General features: G+C 49.5%; 1 non-coding gene across 1 annotated transcript; it reads left to right on the forward strand.

Moving 5' to 3' along the window:
* The first annotated feature begins 19,325 nt into the window (after window positions 1–19,325).
* Window positions 19,326–19,399, forward strand: trnaa-ggc. The gene has a single exon. It is a non-coding gene; the product is annotated as a tRNA-Ala (tRNA).
* Window positions 19,400–19,676: the final 277 nt, after the last annotated feature.

A 19,676-nucleotide genomic window follows, 5' to 3' on the forward strand; every position in this document is an offset into this window, starting at 1 on the left:
GATTATTATTAGTATTATAATTCACAAAAACACACCAAAAAAAAAAATACGATCCAAAAACCATACCTTACATCACTGATCACAAGCTCACGAAAACACTCGCACACACACACAGGTCCTTTGAGAGTTCCTCGGGGACAGAAGCAAAGCAATCTGATCCGGACCAATCAGCAATATAGTCCAAGTCAATCTATTCCCATCAAACAGATACAGGTGTCACCGCGCTCCCAATCCCCCAGCAACTGAGTCCAGGGCAAAGCTTTTCACAAACCAGTCAGAGAGTGATCAGCGACTGGAACCGGGAGGTCAGTACAGGTGGTAGAAGCGTAGAAACAGGAGGAGGCCATTCAGCCCCTCGAGCCTGTTCCTTCATTCTGTCAGATCACGGCTGATCTGTACCTCGACTCCAATTCCTTTGCCCCCGTATCCCCTTGGCCCCCCCCCGACCTGACAAACATCTCTAGACCTCAGTCTGGACAACGTGAATGGATCCTGACATAACCCACAGCCTTTGGGGGGAGGGAGAGCGAGTCCCAGATTCCCACCGGCCTTTGGGTGAAATGCCTCTTAATTTCACCCCTGAACGGCCTGGCTCTAATTTTAAGATGATGTTGTGGATTCACCCTCCCCCACCAGAGGAAATAGTTTCTCCGCAGCTGCCCTATTGAATCCCTTTATTAGTTTAAAACACTTGAATCAGATGAGGCTTCAAAAAAAACGCAGCTTGTGGCCACGATGAGATGGGGGGGAAGGGACGGAGTGCTTGGAACGATGAGATGAGTGGCCTTCTTTATCCAATCCAATCTTGTGAGGGTCTTGGAATAACGGTTGGCAGGATTGACATCATGACCATTTGTGGTGCAAATTGGCCGTTGCGTCGGCCCTCAAAAAAAAACACGCAGTCTCTTCGCTTCACGGCAAATCCCGTGAAGCGCTTTGACGAGTCCGCCCGACGTGAAAGACGTCCGTCGCCTCAAGTGCGAGCAGGATTATTTTTACTCGTAGTTTTTCGTTTCAAAAGAAGATTTGCTCGTCATCGCCCGCAAAGCACACAGCGGATTCGCTTCACGGAGCGCTCTGAGGCGTCTCGGCGACGAGATTAAGGCGCTGTGTCAAATGCGAGAGGATTACTGTCATGATTATGATCGTCAAGAGGTCTTTCGGATGTGTTTTGATTACAGGGCGACCCAAAAAAAGTCACGTTAACTACCCTATCATCTAAAAACGCCCCCCAAAATATATCATCCTTTCTTATTACGTATCCTTTCTTATGACGTATTAGCCCTTATAAAGGTATCCCGACGTTTTGGTCACCCTGTGTATGTGGACGTAGCACCAATCTGCGGTGCTGTTTTGCCTCAAAGTGTGTAGCCCTCCCCGAGCTTGGCAAAAGCCCGATTGATATTGCATACCTCGGCTCCGTGCGATCAATCTTAATTAAAATGGTATCTGACGGGAGATTTGCAAGAAAAGAGAAATCCACTGCTCCCGAAATCGACCGCCCCCCCCCCCCACCCCCTGTTTAAAAGAGTCCGAGAGGAATCGCACTGTGCTGTGAGCGTCCGACATTGACAGCCGGGGAACAATTACGAGGTTCCAGCCTTCGTTAGCGCAGTTGTGTGCGCCAACGGCAGAAGTCCGAGGCTTCGGGAAGAGGGGGTCGATGTCGGAGCATCTCGCCCTGCGCTTCTGCCGCCGAACTCGCAAAGTGACATGATTTACAATTCGCTGCTCCCGCTTTGCCTCACGGCAAGGAAAGAAACGCCATCGGTGTCAGCCTGGCGCAACAGCTAGCACTCTCTCGCTCTCTCTCTCTCTCTCTCTCTCGCTCTCGTGCGCGCTTCAAAGTCTGTCAACGGTGCCCCGCTTGGCTCGGCAGCCGGGGCTACCGAGACGGCCGCAGAAGGGGGCTGGCTCGATTCCGTCGTTCCGTTGCCAAACGTGTCATCCCGGAGCCAGTTCACTTCACCTCCCCCTCCACGGAGGACAGTCACTAACCCGTCGCTCCTTTGACATCCCGCAAAGTTGGTGGGTTTGAGCCCTCACCCGGTGGACGCTAGGAACTCAAAGCACAAGTTTCGCCCACAAAATGTACGGTCAATTCACTTTACAGTGTATCCCGTGAAGGGCTTTGAGGACGTCTTGAGGAGGTGATAAGAAGGTAACAAGGATTATTACGTAAAATATATATTATATAAATCCCTGCAAGCTACCTGGTGGGCTACACGGTGGCATGAAATACGTGAGAGACTTGTCAGTGCCTTGGGACGTCCTCCCGACGTGAAAGGCACCTATAATAATATAATAATACGTAAATCTTCTTGTTGTTGTTGTCACCACCTTCCCGTCCATCAGTAACTTTGAGTGATGAGCAATTGACGCCCAATGACTGACATATTTAAACGCAGAATCAATGTCAGCAGGAAAGCTTATCAAAGCCCTGGCACCCGCTTGTCAAACACCACCTCGTCGAGAGGAGCGGAGAAATCACCCGCGACTTCTCTTAAACGTTATTGCTCTGTTTAAATCGGGACAGACGCGCAATAAACGGTGTGTGCGCGCGCGTGGGCGTGGGCGCGTGCGCGTGCGAGTGTGCTTTCTTTCTCTCCCGAGAGGAAATCGACCTTATCGAACGCTACATACAGGCGCTGTTACCCAATTGATCAAAAAGATGAGACAGACATCACTTTAACAGGCTCCCGAATCAATCACGTTCAATCACCTGACAGCGAGCGAGATAAAAAAAAAAACACAAACCTGCCGACTCCTGACACCTCCGCAAGTTAAACTCGAGCCGTGCGGTGCTGTTGGTCAGGATGCCGTCGGCACACAACACGCACGGTGGGTTTTCTTTTTTTTTGGGGGGGGCCAGTGATGAGTAGGGGCGAGCGAGCCTTGAGCAACAAGTTAAGAGCTCTCTTCAGCCTTTAAGCGGACGCATCTCAGAAGCGACCTTAAGAGAGGCGCGTAAAGCGGGATGCAAGATGTAAACGCAGCACGGTATTTTTAGGACAGTGTTAATAATAATAACAATGATAACAACTCTCGCATTCGGTGCAGCTCTTTATCACTTCGTCGAGACGTCTGAAAGAGCTCCGCAGCGCAGACTGCGAAGCGGAGTGACTGCGTGTTTTGCGGGCGAACAGGAATTTCCGACAAGGAGCGGGTGACCCAATAAAATGGGGAGGTGGGGGGTGGAGGGGGGGGGGGGCAGAGGGGGGATTGTCGGTCAGGACACCGGGAGAGAGAGAGAGACTCCCTTCTCGTTTTGAGCGGCGCTGAGGGATCTTTAACGTCCACCTGAACAGGGTACGGACGGACGAGGGGGGGGGGGGCAGGAGGGGGCGGAGTGGGGGGTGAGGTTTAACTTCTCATCTTGAGGATGCACCGAGATAGTAAGGCAATAGTATACGGAGCGATTTCAGAGACAGACACCAGGAAGTATTTCTTTACCCAGAGAGCAATTAAAGACCGGATCGGGGCGAGCAGGAAAGGTGGTTGAGGCCAGGACACTGGAACTTATTTAAAAAACACAGCTGGATGATGGTGCTGATGGTATTTTTTGTAGGGTCGGACGCGCAGGGCAGTGGTTAGAGCCCTCGCCTCGCGAGCGAGAGGACCCGAGATCGATTCCCAGGCGGGGAGAAAGGTTAGACAAGTTTCCTTACTCCGCAAACCTCGGTTGGCGCAGCCGTAAGCAGGTGCCTGGTTGGCGGATCGCTTTTCCGGGGGCTGATAATCCCTTAAAAAAAAATAATAAACTCGGTGACTCAATCCACGGCCGTTTGTGGGTGACGCTGCTGTGCGCAATCGGCTGCCGCGTTTGGCCCACAAAATTACACAGACAATCCGCTTGACGGTATGTTCCGCGAAGGGCTTAGAGATTGTCTTGAAGACGTGATAAGGCGCTGTATCAAATGCAAGGATTATTAGAGTTATTATGTGCTGTTTTCTTTGCGCCTTTCGCACAAACAAACAAGCAAGAAAACCAAACGACGGAGGGATCCAGTGCAACTTTTCCGAAGCCTCTTCTCACTCCTCATGTTTTATTTCTAGCTTCCATTATCCCTTCAGTGTGAAGTGCAATTTAAATTCAAGTTTCCCGATTCTCATTGACAGCACAGCCTGCACCCTCAAGATTTATACACAGAGGAACAAAGTACAGGCACACACACACACACACACGCGCGTATATATATATATATATATATGTGTGTATTTTTTTAACTGACAAAACATATTTTTACTGACATACGAAAGAGTTGTTAAAACATTCATTTTGATGTGATTTTTGACTACATTCCCTTTTTCTTTTCAGCAAAAAAATTGTCTTGATTTGTCACTTTCAGTTCTTTCTGATCCCTTGCCTTTTTTATCGCTTTCTCCCTCGTTCCGTTCGTTTCTACCTCCCTTCCCACGCTCCCTTCTGCCTCTCCCTCCCCCTCTTGAACCCCGGCTTTGGAGCTGAAGTGGCTCCAAGGACCCGGGATTCGATCCCCGGGGCAGTGTGAAACCTTGGCTGAGTGTCCTTTACTCCACACGCCTCTGTTTGCCGAGCAGTCAGTAGGGACCCGTCGGTAGGACGATTGGTGGATCACTTTCCGGGGGGTAAGAAATCCCTTACAAAAAAAAACAAATTTGATCACTCAATCCGTCACTGTTTGTGGGGAAGTTGCCGCCTGCAATCGGCCGTTGGGTTCCGCCCGCGCAATATACACAGTCACTCCACTTTGCGAAACATTCAGCGAAGCGCTCTGAGACACCTCGACCAAATGCAAGGAATATTTTTGGGGGGTCGGCCGGGGTGCCTGACCCAGGCGGAAACCCGTCGCCGTTGCTTAAGAGCATCCAAACCAAGCTGAGAGTTCCACGCGTCCCACCCACACGTGGACGTCCCAGAGGCAGATCGTTGGAATGGATTGCGCGCTCTCTCTCTCGCGCTCCCTCTCTCGCTCTATCTCTCTCTCTCCCCGGAGGGAACCATTCCCAATGACCTAATTCCGGAAAGTGCGGAGTGACCAAAAAGTCGTGATATGTTACCCTATTCATCTAAAAAAGAAATCGTCATTTCTTTAAGTCCTATCAGACGTTGTCACAGTATCAAGTTTTTTCTTTTTCTTTTTTGGTCACCACCCTGTTTCGGGCGCAGGTTTATTTCGGACAAGCAAAACCTTGAAGAAAACAAGCTTTGTCAAAGCCCACCTAACAATTGCTAATTCAGGCATTATTTCTGCAAGATGCTCGGTCTAAAAATACCCTCTCCTCGCTCTTCATTTTGGGTATCCACCAATACCTCAAAATAGATCCTTTTGCCGTTTCGCTTGCTGTTGTCTAAGCAGATTTCTTCTCTGCCTCTCCTGTGCCCAGGACGGCTCGTTCTGTTACTAAAACCGCTGACGAGAGCTCCTGATTATACCATAAATTGATAAGAGATCTCGAGTTTCAAACACCGAGGGTTTTGGAGGCGAACTCGGCAGCTCATTGATCAGTCGCCCATCGGAGTGATTGATCAATCTTATCTGGGGTTGGCCAGGACACTTCTCTTTTCCAATGGCGCCGGAGGATCTTTAATGTCCTCGGTTTTACGACAGCGTTCAGGCTTCACCCGCGTCTCCATCCGTTCCTTGCCTCCTCCCACACCCTTCTATTCCCCTCTCCCTCATGTGAAGGTCTCGCTTCCCCTTGACTTTATCTGCACCATCTGCTTCAACCACTTCTTCAGGCAGCGAGTTCCACAGTCTGACTCCCCTCCACGTGAAGTCGTTCCTCTTAAATTCTCTTTTAGATAATAATAAGGTCCTTTTATTTGATATATCACATTATCATGGCATTGAGACGTCCCAAAGCACTTCACAGAACATACTGCAAAGTGGATTGACTGTATATTTTGTGAGGGTAGAATGCAAACCCTCCAGTCGCTCTCTAAACCTTATTTTGCTTTGTTACAGACTCCCCAACCAGTTGGAACAAGCTAAATGCTAAGCTTCATGTATTTCCCCCACCACCCGTTCACCCCATTTCCATCACTATTTTAAGCCGCAAATAAATATGTAAAAAGCTGAAATGCTCTTTGAAATTCAGGCTGACAGCAGCGATCATCAAATATGCATCTCTCTCACCCCGACGAGAATGAAACTCTTGATTCCGTCTGATTTGTTGCTTCTGTGGTTAAGTGACAATTTCCTCTCCCACTCTCGTGTCACTTTAGCATCCAAAAGCTTTCTGGATTCACGAAGAAAAAAAAAAAGTCTTCAAAACGTTTCCGAACTGATCTCTCTTTTTTTTAAAAAAAAGTACTGCATAACCACAAAGGATCTTATCTGATTTTCTCCGGGGCTTCAAAGTCTTGAGACGAATGATGGACTGCATGTTTGTGCTGGAATTTAAAAAAAAATGTAAAATGTAATTTAATATTGTGCCATATCGCCACCTGCCACCTTACTATATCCTAACCCGTCCTTTGCATTTGATTTAGGGCCTTATCACGTCGTTGAGATGAATCAAAGCACGTTGCAAAATATCTTGTAAGGCGGAATAACTGTATTTTGTGAGCCGAACGCGGCAGCCGATTGCGCAGAGTCGTGTCTCACAAACAGCCGCGAATTGAGTGATGACATTTCTTTCGGTGGGATTATTACCCTCGGAAAGCGATCCATCAATTCCCTAACAGCCGGGTTCCTACTTACCGCTGGTAAATGTGCGGAGGAAGAAATCTTGACAAAGGTTTCGCCCCTTGCCCGCCCCCCACCCCTCCCCCCCGCCCGCCCGTCCGGGAATCGGACCCGGGTCCTCTCGCTTGAGAAGCGAGTGTGCAACAGGCTCGAGGGGCTGAATGGCCTGTTCCTGTTCCTACGTTGCTATCGCCCCATCTTTAAAGGATGTTGACTTGTATTGAATTAAATGTATACGCTGTAACAGGAGCCCTCAGTCCTATTCAGCGATGTGATCTGAATCCCTGGCTGAGATGCTGATCTTGGGCTGTGTTGGTTTGGGCAATGTGCCAAGAACAGGTCAAGTCACAGTACAAAAGGCAGCGGCTTTCATGTCGGGAGGAAGTCCCAAAGGTGCGGCACAGTCAGGGGTTTTGGACACGAGCTGGGGGAGCTGGGATCAGGGAGAGTGGACGGCGGGTTGAAGTCGAGGGTCTTAAGACGTGCCTTGAAGCACGACAGGGGAGGGAGCAAGGCGAAGGCAATGTGGGATGGAGTTCCAAAGGTACTTTGCCCCAAGGAAAACTGAACCGAGCTATCTCCAAGCGCTTCACAGGTTATACTGTTAAGTGGTGCAATGCGTGTGTTCTGTGGGCAACCGAGGCAACCAATTTGTAAATAGCGACGTCCCACAAGCAGCCAGATAGATGGATAGAGGGAAAGGGAGGGAGAGAGGAATAGAGGGAGAGAGAGAGAGAGAATTGATAGTGGGATAGAGAGAGAGAGATGGAGGTGAATGATAATAGTAAATAATAATAACAATCCTTGCATTTGATACAGCGCCTTATCACGTCTTCGAGACGTTCTCACTTCACAGAATATGCCGTGAAGTGAATTGACTGGTTTTTTTTTGAGGGAGAAATGTGGATGTGAATTGCATAGAAAGAGAGAGCGAGAGCGAGAGATGGACAGAGAGAGATAGATCGACAGAGAGAATGGGTAGAAAGATGGTGAGATGGAGAGATGGACAACAGTAATCTCTGCATCCGATATAGCGTCCTTCATATCAGGAGGACGTCTGGAGGCAGGACCTGATTTTAGTCTTTGTTCTGGTTCCCGCGAGCGGGGTGAAGAGTGACTCTCTTTGCTGCCCGGTTGAGCCCTCTGTGTCTGCGTGTCCCCCTTGAGTTCTTGAAGGCTTTGGCCTTTCACCAGACAATAAAACCATCTCCTTTGCACATTGGCCTTCTGGTAAACACAGCCAAAAGGCTAATCACCTCTCCTCCATCTGTTCCGAAGCTGTTTACCATTGTGTTGGGCTGACTGAAGCTGGCCTGCCCAGGGTGCTAATTGATACGACACATCGACTTGCAAATGATCCCTCCGCACACAAACCCTCTGTCTAAAAATACCAACCTTAGTTGGTACCCATTGCCACGTGCCAAACTCCGTTCCTGCATCAGTAATTCCCTGCGAGCAAACAGTCCGAGGGAAGCAAACAGGGCTGTAGAGGAGCGCTGCCTTGCCCAGCTGCAGAGCTGCGAGCAAGTGAAAACAAGTTCCGTTCCAATCTCCGGAGGGTTCGATCCCGACGGCTCAAGTGGAATCTGAGCAAAAGCCCCTTTTTTCAGATGAGTCTTTAGCGGAGACGTCTCAGAGGGGAGGCTCGCTGAGGTACTGTATATCCCCTTTCTAAAGGGGATTGAGACTGATAAACCCACAACAGTACTTTCAGATCGCAGCGCAATGGAACAAGAGGACACAGGTTCAATGTCGCAGCGTTAAATCTTAGGACTGACTCCGGGAAGTTTTTTTTTTTATCCTAGATGGTAATTAATAATGATAATAAGAAGAATAATCCTTGCATTTGATACAGCGCCAGGCTCGGGAGACCCTGCCCAGGGTGAAGGGTGCTGTGTAAATGCAAGTAGTTGTTGTTGGTTGTGGCTGGAGTTTGGTGGGCTTCCAGGCTCGTTCTGCATTCACAGTCTGACCAAAGTCTTCACGCGGAAGGGGGTCAGAATCCCAACGCTCCCAATTTATGGCTTGTTGTTACTGTAATGAGCCTGCATATTAATGGCATCGGGTTCACACAGGCTTTAAATTGGAGCCGGGCCTCTTATTAATATTAATAAGCAGTGGCTGTGGTACAAGTTCAGCCACTTGGGTCATTCCGCAGCGGATGCTATAAGTCGGAACATTCGATGTGGGGACTCAGCCCCTCGTGACTGCAACTCAAATAAATTGACCCCAACCTGACTCCGACCCCTTTTGCGCTCTCTCAGATAGAAACCCGCTGCTTCCAACCGTCTCTATAGCTGCTTTTCGCGAGTCCTTTTTTGTGGTCAAACTCAGTCACGTTGTCTCCTGGTGAATGGTTAACCCTCACCTGCCCTTCTGACGCGCTGTGCACCATTCACTGGATGAACCCTCTTGCACTCCATCTGTGTGTCAGCCTCGTTCAGTGGGTAGCGCGCGTTCTCTCTCTCTCTCCTCTCTCTCTCTCTCGCCATCGCTCTCTCCTCTAGAGACAGAAGGTTGTGGGTTCAAGCCCCCGCGTGCCTGTTCAGGTGGACGTTAAACATTCTGCGGCCCTATTTACAAAGTGAAGGGAATTCCTCTCTCCCAGTGTCCTGGCCAAAATGAAGAGATTGGTCACTCACTCCACTGCTGTTTTTGCGGCAGAAATTCTGTGAAGCGCTTTGAGACGTCTCGACAACGCGAGATAACCATTAACCATAAATCGCGGGACAGTAGGCACAGGAACAGGAGGAGGCCATTCAGCCCCTCGACCCTGTTCCACCATTCTATTAGATCATGACTGATCTGTACCTCAACTCCAATTACCCGCCTTTGCCCTGAATCCCTCGATCCCCCGACCTAACAAACATCTCTCCACCTCAGTCTGGACAATGCGAATGGATCCCACAGCCTTTTGGGGGAAAGAGAGAGAGAGTTCCTTTGCGTGAAAAAAATGCTTCTTGATTTCACTTCTAAACGACTTAATACTTGATAAGAATTGGGTCCGTTTCTGAGCAGAAAGGAGAAAAAAAAGGTTGACTTCATAATAATAATAATAATCCTCGCATTTGATACAGCGCCTTATCACGTCTCCGAGAGGTCTCAAAGCGCTTCACGGGACAGACCGTAAAGTGAAATGACTGCGTATTTTGCGGGCGTCTTGAATCTGAAACAGTCGAAGTGTCGGTTTGGGGTCGTGTCGGTTAAAACCACATCGATGAGGCAAAGTGGTCGTGGCTTCCTGGAGAGGTAGGAGATTATTGACCAGATTGTTTTCTATGAAAGCTTCGTTGGATTGCTTGCAAAACATTGGTTCCCCGTTACCACTTCTGAGTAATCTAGCGGACTCTGACAGTAACACACTGATCTCAGATTACATTACCACAGATATGCTATCAGAGAAAGTGCCTCTCTTTCTTTCATTCCGCAGGAGAAAATTACATTTCAGCGCCCTGAGCTGGCCGAGAATCTGTTTGCCAAAAAAAAACGTTGGCACGCGCAGGAATTTGATGAGGGTCTTGTGAATAATTTAGCGATGCTTGTGAAACCACATAGTTGAGTGGTGTTAATTGGAGTCTCGCATCCTTTTTTTGGGGGGAGGGGGGGGGGAGAGAAAAACACACACAGGCGCGCACACACACTCTCTCGCGCAAGGAAAAAGTAATATTCTATGAATTATTTGGGTGTCGTTTCCTGCCGGGACTTGGGAGTGTTTGAGCAATCTAGTTTGTTTCCCGTTGCGGAGATGATACGAGACACTATAGCCTGGCTTTCGCCTCTGAGTCAGAAGGCCCTGGGTTCAAGCCTCCCTCTCTCCCACCTTCACCTCCCCAACCCCATCATCATCATCATCATCACTGACTTGGAGCTCACAGGCTGAAAAGAGACGGGAGTTTCTTCCCAGCGTGCTGCTTAACAATTCCCCTTCCTTTCCCCCCCCAATTCCACTTGCCTTCTTCGGGATGTGAGTCCCTATGAAAATCCAGCGGACGTATTAATAATAATAATCCTTGCATCTGATACAGCGCCCTCATCACGTCTTCGAGACGTCTCAGAGCGCTTCGCAGGGCGTGCTGTAAAGCGTAGTGACTGCGCGCTTTGTGGGCATCACCCACAAACAGCCGTGGATTGAGTGACCTAATTCTAAGCTCCTTATCACATTTTTGAGATGCCTCAACCACAGCAACAGCACCTCCGTCAATACAGCACTGCCCCGCGGTTTTGTGCTTAAGTGGCTGTCTACCTTAAAGTTTCGACGTGGGGCTTGAACCCAGATCCTTCTGACCGCAGAGGTGAGAGTGAAGCTGATTCAGTCAGGCTGACACTTGACCCTGTTTACGTTGGACTATTGATGGGCAGTCCGGATAGATGCCCCCTAGAACCCAAGGGACGGGAACGAGCATGTTTATTTAATTCTTTCTTCAATAGGGTCATTCGAAAAGGTGAATGGATCGCACGTCGCACTGTAAGACCATTCTTGCCTTAAAATTTAAGATCAAACGCAGTGGGGAATATTCACGAACGACGTTCCCAACTCGGACGCTGTTTTTTTCCGCAGTTCTTAAATGCTTCTGTTTGGTCAGCCGGGTGTCCGAAATAAGCGTAAGAGCATCCAAACCAGACCGAGAGTTACATACGTGTAAGGAAGTTTCCTTAATTTACACCTTACCCATCAAGGCTTTGACGTATGGGGTTAACAGGAGCCGAGCAGGAATAATCTCTCCCAAATAACCAGCCTCCAAAAAGAGCCGGAAGGTTGATGTAGCGCCTTCTCATGTTGGATCGACACCTCAAAGTGCTTCATTGGATTTACTGTGAAATGGAGTGACTGTGTATTTGTAGGCAAACTCGGCAGCACAATTGCACACAGCGACGTCCCACAACAGCATGAAGCGGATGACCAATTTTAAATATTGTTGGCCTGGACACTAGGGGAAACTCCCATTTGTTTTTGAATCGCGCCGCGGGATCTTTAACATGCGCCTGAACAGGCAACGGGACCTCAGGTTTACATCTCATCCGAAGGACAGCACTTCCGACAATGCCACAACCCCCTTCTTAGATCATGGTGTTCCAACTGGCGGCCCCCGGGCCACATCCGGCCCTCGGTAGCCAAAAGGTTGACCAGTCCTGGCTTAGACTATGTGAGTTCAAGTCCCGCTGCGGGATTTGAACCCACCAACCTTCTGACTCAGAGGCGAGAGCCCTACCGACTGAGACAGACCGACACGTAACCTCCAAGGCTTTCTTGTGACAGACGGAGTTCATGGCATCGCATTACCTAATGTCCTGGCTCTCACGTGAACAAAGATTCCCTTAGGATAAAAGATGAACAGCCACCAAGGTCCGCAGAACCGTCAACTCAGTGTGAGTCAAGCTCCTGAAAAATTGGACGGAGGAAGGATAGGGAGAGGAGATTGAGGGGTGGGAGGGGAATGGGTGGGGAAGGAAAAGCAAGAGGATGAATAGCATCCACTAAGCCATATACTCACTCGGTAGTGCCTATTGTGGGGCTGCACATCTCTAATCTGCACTGTGAAGCACTAGTTCGTGAAGGTTATACAAACCCATTGACTTCATTGTGACATTTTTTCTTTTGGAAAGACCTGTAATGTTTAGAGCCTCGAATTGCAAGCTCCGAAAACGTTATCTATTCATTTCTTTTTATATTTAAGCCCCGGCCTCATTGAAAAGTCCTCTTCGGATCCGAGGGTCGCAGATTGCCTCGGACTTAAAAGGGGTTATAATAATCCTTGCATTTGATCCAGCGCTTTTTCGTGTCTGCGAGATATCTCTGAGTGTTTCGCAGGGTTTATTGTGACGTGCACCGCCTGTGTGTCTGCCGTGTGGGTGAAAGGCGACGTCCCACAAACAGCCGTGGAGTGAGTGACCGGTTTTATTTGAGGGGTGGGGTGGTATTGTGGGTCAGGACACCAGCCGAGAGAGAGAGAGAGAGAGAGAGAGAGAGCAACTCCCTTCTCTTTTCACACAACGCCGCAGGATATTTAACGTCCACCTGAACAGGCAGACGGGACCTTGATTTAAGGTCTCATCTGAAGGACGGTACCTCTGACAATGCAACACCTCCCCCACAGCGCAACTATTACCGCTGCTGCTCCTCGCGCTTGACGCAGTGCCTTATCGCGCGGTTGAGACGTCCCAAAGCGCTTCACTGGACACACCGTAAAGCGTAGCGGCTGTGCATTTTGTGGGCTCTGGAAGAGCGCTGACAGAGAAAGCCCGGGGTCGGTTTTATTCGGCCGTGGGCTGACGGTTCCCCGAGACCGAACGTGCCAAGACCTGCGAAATACGGCCAACGAATCGCAGGTCGCATCCGTCCGGGTGGTGGTGGTGGGGGGGGGGGGGAGGCGGGAGCGAGGCGTTCACGCCGACACCTCTGCGCAGGAAAAGATCCGCTGGAAATCAGATTAAGGCAGAGAGGAAACCTTCCGGAGGGAGAGGGAAAAGTATCTGTCCGAAGCTATCAGAACATCCCGAGGATTAAATAATGGATTGTTCGCAAAGAGCGAGCGGACAGGGCTCATTCAAAGCTGTCACGGATCCATCTCCTTCACGGCCCTCTGCGTTCAAATAAAGAAAAAAAATAAGATTGGATTCGGGGCGAGCAGCCTGCCTTTTCATCACGCGATTAAAAAAGGGGGGGGGGGCAGAGAAGAAATCTTCGGGGTGTCGGATAACGCCGTGGGGGCAGGGGGAAGGGAGGGAGGGAGTTTTTTGCGAGGATTCAAGCGCTCCGAGGGTGTCTCAAAGGGGTTCTGGTACAAGTATATGACGAGTATATATGTATAATATATATATATATAGGTCAGGGAGAAAAAGACCCATCTCGGTGGCGATGACTTGAGTAACTTGGCTCCGGGTGTTTTGATGGCGTTGTAATCCTTGTCATAAGTGTTACTCGGTTGGCGAATCGTTTTCTGGGGCGTGGGGGGGGGGGGGGGGGGGATAATCCCTCTGAAAAAAATGCGGTCGCTCAATCCACCGCTGCTTGGTGAGGACGCTGCTGTGCGCAATTGGCCGCCGCGTTGCGCCCACAAAATGACACGGTCACTACGCTTCACAGCATATTCCGCCAAGCGCTTCGAAAAGCCTCAACCACGTGATGAGGATATGATGTTATATTATCCAACGGTTCGAATGGCAGCGAGAGAGGAAAGCGAGGCCCGATACCAATACTCGCAGAGACAAGAACGACAGCAACGGCAACACATTACATCTGTATAGAGTCGGAAGCGGTGAACAGAAATAAATTCCCTTCTCTTTTAATTAAAAGGTTAATTTATCGTTAGGAATGAGTGGAGGCCATTTGCCCGTTCCATTAATTTGTTAAACGATGGCAGAGCTTTTAATCCCATTTTGCCCTCCTATTATCCTTAGGCCAAAATATTGTCCCTTTCTATTTATATATATATATATATATATATATATTTATGTCTGTCTGTCTGTCAACCACTGTTGAAAGGTGGAAGAGACAGAACCCTTCGAACCATTCCAATAATAATAATAATACTAATCCTTGCAATAATAATTCCTGTGCGCAATTGGCTGCCGTGTTTCGCTCACAAAATCTACCCTCAATTCGCTTTGCAGTGCATCCTGCGAAGCGCTTTGAGACGTCTCGGAGACGTGATAAGTCGTGATATCAAATGCAAGGTTTGTTTTTATTATTATTTGATGCAGCGCCTTATCACGCTGTTGAGACCTCTCAAAGCGCTTCACAGAATATACCGCAAAGTGTATCGAATGTGCATTTTGTGGGCGAAAGGCGGCAGCCAATTGCGCGCAGCAGCGTCCCCACAAACAGCCGTGGATTGAGTGACCAGTACTTTTCTTTTTGAAGGGATTGTTACCCCCAGAAAGTGATCCACCATTCGACTAACAACCGGGTTCCTACCAACTGCAGGGTAAACAGAGGCGCGTGTGTGTGTGTATGTACGTGTGTGCGTGTGGTAAGGAAACTTCCCTAAGGTTTCGCCCTGACCCGCCCGGGAATCGAACCCCGGGTCCTCTCGCTTGCTTTCAGCCTCTCTGCCCCCCACACTCTGGAACACCATCCCACAGTCCCTTCGCCTCGCTTCCTCCCTTCCCTCCTTCAAGGCCCGTCTCAAGACCCTCCTCTTCGATCAGTCGCCCTCTCACACTCTCTGCCTTCCCTCACCCCTACCCCAATCCCTCCCCCCCCATGCTCGGGTCCCGACCCCTGACCGTCCAGAGCCTTGGGACGTCCAAGGCTCTCTATAAATGTAATTTTGTCGTTGTTGTCGGTGATGTTGGAGGCACAGTACGGCCAATATTGCGGTGAGTGGAGCCAAAAATCTAAGTCAGGCATTAACTGGTACCTGAAATAAACACGTGCGACACAGCAATTCATAATGAATCACTGAGTAAAGAAATAGAATATTTTATATTGAACATTACACCCCTCGACACAGGCTGCTGTGGTCAGATATTGACCCGAGGCTTCGAAAAGCTTAAGCACGAACACTCTAAGAAGTGGTTTTGCTTTCTCCTGCTGCGCAATGTCACAGAATCTGTGTTATTATGGGATTTAATTTGCGGTATTTCTTTTGCCTGGTTTCTTAATACTGTGTGGAGTCCTGTAGCTCGGTGGCTAGAGCTCTCGCCTGGCGAGCGAGAGGACCCGGGTTCGATTCCCCGGGCGGGGGGGGGGGGGGGAAATCTTAGACAAGTTTCCTTACTCCACAAACACACGCCAGGAGGCAATTAAAACCCTCCCAAAAAATAAAATAATAATAATTTGGTCACTCAATCCACGAGTGTTTGTGGGGACGCTGCTGTGCGCGATTGGCTGCCGCGTTTCGCCCACAAAATACAGTCACTCCACTTTAGACTATATTCCGTGAAGCGCTTTGAGACGTCCGAACGACCAGATAAGGATTATGATTATATGAAATGAACACCTATTGACCCTTCATGCAATGTGCTGATCAATGCATTCAGCGCACGGTGCAGGTTTCCAAAATTCCATCATTCGCATTTTTCTTATTTAGGACTCCATTAAGAAGTACCGCAAATTGTCCAATTTCGTTTTTTTTAACCCAAAGGTACAGTTGAAGGGAAAGCTTTGGGATCACGTAGTCCAAGCTGGCGTTCCGATGCAGCGCCGGTGTGGTGGGGGGGGAGGGGGGGGGTGCGTTGAATTATCGGTGGTGCCATCGGTAAACCGAGCTCCCGGCTGCCTGTTCGGGTGGACGTTAAAGATCCCATTGCACTTGACGTGCTGAGAACCGGACAAGCAGTGCGAAGCTCACTGGACGGTGCTCTCAATGGCGAATTGTGGCTTTAACTGGTTAAACTCCGGAGCGCTTACCCCAGTGCACGCAGCCTGGGGTCCTCCCAAGCCTTGGCTCTCACCTTTCATATCCTGAATGAGTTCTGCACAAATGTACGCCATTGTCCAAAGGTAGACAAGCAAAGCTCCACACCTCCGTGCAATTAAACTCAAGCCGACTGTGATAGACAGACAATCAAGCCCCTCTCCCCAACAGCACGCAGACTCTATAATAGTATCCTCCGCGGCTCAGTCTAAGTGTTTTAATCCTGACAGTCGGGGATTGGGTTGGGGCCTGTGCGTCTGTGAGAGTTCAGTTGGACTTAACGATCCACCACACTATTGGAAAAGGGAATGTGTTCTGGCTTCGGGCTTCAGTCGTTCCCTCCGTGGCTGTTTGTGGGACGTCAACTGTGGCAAATGTTCTACCAAGTTTGCCTACGAAACACACAGTCACTGCACTTAACAGTAAATTCCCGTGAAGCTCTTTAAGACGTCTCGATGGCCTGACAAGGCTCTGTATCAAACGCGAGACTTGTTTTTTGTTATATTTAAATCAACCACAGGACGTGCCTCACCTCTCAGTCAGAAGGTGGTGGGTTCGAGCCCCTGTCGAGAGTTGGAATCACGTAGTCTAAGCTGACGCTCCAATGCAGCACTTTCTCTCTCTCTCTCTCTCTCTGTCTCTCTCCCGGTGTCCTGACCGACACTCCCCCAAATAAAATTGGTCACTCACCCCACGACTGTTTGTGGGGACGCTGCTGTGCGCAAAGTGGCTGTCGTGTTTAACCCACAAAATACACGGTGACTGCACTTCGCAGGGTATCCCGTGAAGGGCTGTGAGGCGTCTCGACGACGTGCTAAGGCGCTATATCAAATGCAAGGATCACTACAGACGGGAAGCTTGGAGTATTCCTTTAAGAGCTTTGTCCTTCCGCAAGATCAGCCAAGTCTTGCCGCTGCATTTCTGCAGTATCTCGTCCAGGAAAAGTATTGATAATTTTTCCTGACGCTGCTCTCTCTGCCGGACTATATATAGCGCTGAAACAGATAGCAAAAATGTACGATTCATTGGAAACTGTTTAAAAGTCAGAGCGAGAGAGATGGAGCCCGGGTATAACTTTTCTGTTCGATCGGTTACCCGGATCTCGGGTTTGCGGTCGGAAGAGATTACAGAGACCGCACGGATGTGGCAATTTTGCTCCTCAGGCGTTATAATAATAATAATAATAATTATCGCGTTTGATTATAGGGCCTTATCACGTCTTCGAGACGTCTCAAAGCGCTTCACAGGATATTACTGCAAAGTGAATCATCTGCGTATTCTGCGGATGAACAACTCCCCCCCCCCCCCCCCGCCAGATAAAATCACTGCTTCACTTCCTAACCTTTTATGTGGCAAATCCGCAGCTGCCTTTCACCCGCAGCATACAGTCACTACACTTTACAGTAAAAGAAAATCCCCGTGAAAGCGATTTGAGGCCATTTCAATGACGGGACAAGGGGAGAGGAGGGGTAGGGTCAGGGTTGGACGGGAGGAAACGGAGCGGACAGGAGGGTGTGAGTGCGCCTGTGTACTGAGGAGGGGGTTGATCCGATTACCCATTGTGCAGCTTATTGCAAGTCGTCACAGTTAAATAAATTGGGACGGTTTTCCTGTTAAGAGACGGTGCAAATTAGACCGGATTGATGACGTTGACGACAGTTGACAGCGTTCCCCCCAAACCCACCCCGAACCCCCCCCCAGTATTGGAGGATATTTATCCCACGTTCCCTTCGCCTCCCTCCCTCTCTCCCTCCCTCCCTCGCCTCCTTCAAGGCACGTCTCAAGAAACCTCTTCGACCGTGCCTTCGACCACCCTCCCACCCCCACCCCAATCTCTCCCCCCCCCCCCCCCCACGCTCCCCTACTGCTCAGGTCCAAATCTTTGGGACATGAAACACACTATGTACATGTGCATCTATATACATATAAATATATATATGGTTTTCAGTGAACGCATGTTCTCACCACATCATTTCAACACCATTCACTATCAATTAGCTGCGCGGGATCCGAATTGATTTTATATCCCATTTCTTTGATGTGTGCCTGCAGCTTTCTCTGTCTCTCTCCCCCCCCCGCGCGCGCTCTCTCTCTCTCTCTCTCTCTCTCTTTTGCTCTCGCTCTTTCCCAACTCATCGGTCCTCACGACAGCAGGGTGAGGAAAGGGGAACCTGCGAGCTGACTGGCGGGGAGATTCATTTAAGCGCAAACGTAATTAAAGTCTAAACTTCACAGCGCCGGGCAAGATTTAACGTTGGGTCTGTGGCGGCTGTCGAATATTGTCAGCTGAAGGTTTCAGGAATGTCCGTAGGTGGGGGTTAGGGGGGGCAGGTGGGGCCATATAACGATTATTATTCCCCTCCCCGCGCCCGCCAATTAGAATTAGAGGGACTGTCAATGTTTTCAAGCGGTAAAAGGAACAATCACTTAAACCTTAGACAAGTTTCCTGACTCCACATGACTCTGTTTACCCAGCAGTAAGTAGGCACCCGGTTGTTAGTCGATGGCTTTCCAGGGGGGTAATAATCCCCCCCTAAAACAAATGTGGTCACTCGACCCACGACTGTTTGTGGGGGACGCGAAACTCACAGTCGAACCACTTTACCCCATTTGTCCCGTGAAGTGCTTTGAGACGTTGCGACGACGTAATAAGGCGCTGTGTCAAATGCAAGAATTATTATTATGATTATTATTATTATTATTATTACACCCGCCAAAGATGAGCCCCTTTGAGAAACGTCGGCGTCTAACGCAGCCCCATCGGTGCGCGGGGGCCTGGACTCAAATCGTTTCGTTCTAATACCGGGAAGAATCGTTTCAAACCGCGATGACTCTGAGCTGCAGCAGTTAGTGGCCGCGTTAATCAATCACTTTATTCCCCGTTAAAGAAAGCGCGTCGTCCGATGGCTTATAGCCCAGGCGGCAAAGTTTACAAACAAAAGGGTTAGGGCCCTGTTCCAGATTTAACTCCGTCAATGCTTCCTCCGAGACATATTTCGTTCCGTAATCACTTCTTATTCATGTTGTTATTCATCAAGGAGCTGACAGGCGGCTAATTTTTTATTTTTTTTTTTTTCCGTATTCATTTTTCACCGTTATACATCAAGCTTCTCGACAGCCGTCCCAAATAAATATTAATGCAATGTTCGGGCCCATGGGTTCTGGCGGGAGCGATCAACAAAATCGCCGGATCTGTTGGTGGACTGAATGCTCGCGGGCTATCCCGGCAAAGGCACAGCGTTCAGAGTCACTGGGGAACACGACCATCTGGGCGTCAGTCTCCCCCCCCCCCCCCCACCCCGTAGCTCAGGGGTTAGAGCGCTCGCCTGGCAAGCGAGGGGGACCCGGGTTCGATTCCCGGGCGGGTCAGGTCAAGGCGTAACCTTAGGCGAGTTTCCTTACTCCCCGCACACGCGCACACGCACACGCACGCACACACGCGCGCGCGCGCCTCCTGTTTACTCAGCGGTAAATAGGAACCCGGTTGTTAGTCGATCGGCGGATTGCTTTCCCGGGGGTAATAATAACCCCTTCAAATAAATAAACAAAGAAACAAACCACAGATAACGAATCACGTCGTCGAGACGCCTGAACGCAGAATATGCCGTGAAGTGAATTGACTGTGTATTTTTGTGGGAGAACTGCA

Source organism: Callorhinchus milii, unplaced genomic scaffold (genome assembly GCF_018977255.1).
Source record: "Callorhinchus milii isolate IMCB2004 unplaced genomic scaffold, IMCB_Cmil_1.0 Scaffold6, whole genome shotgun sequence".
NCBI lineage: Eukaryota > Metazoa > Chordata > Chondrichthyes > Chimaeriformes > Callorhinchidae > Callorhinchus > Callorhinchus milii.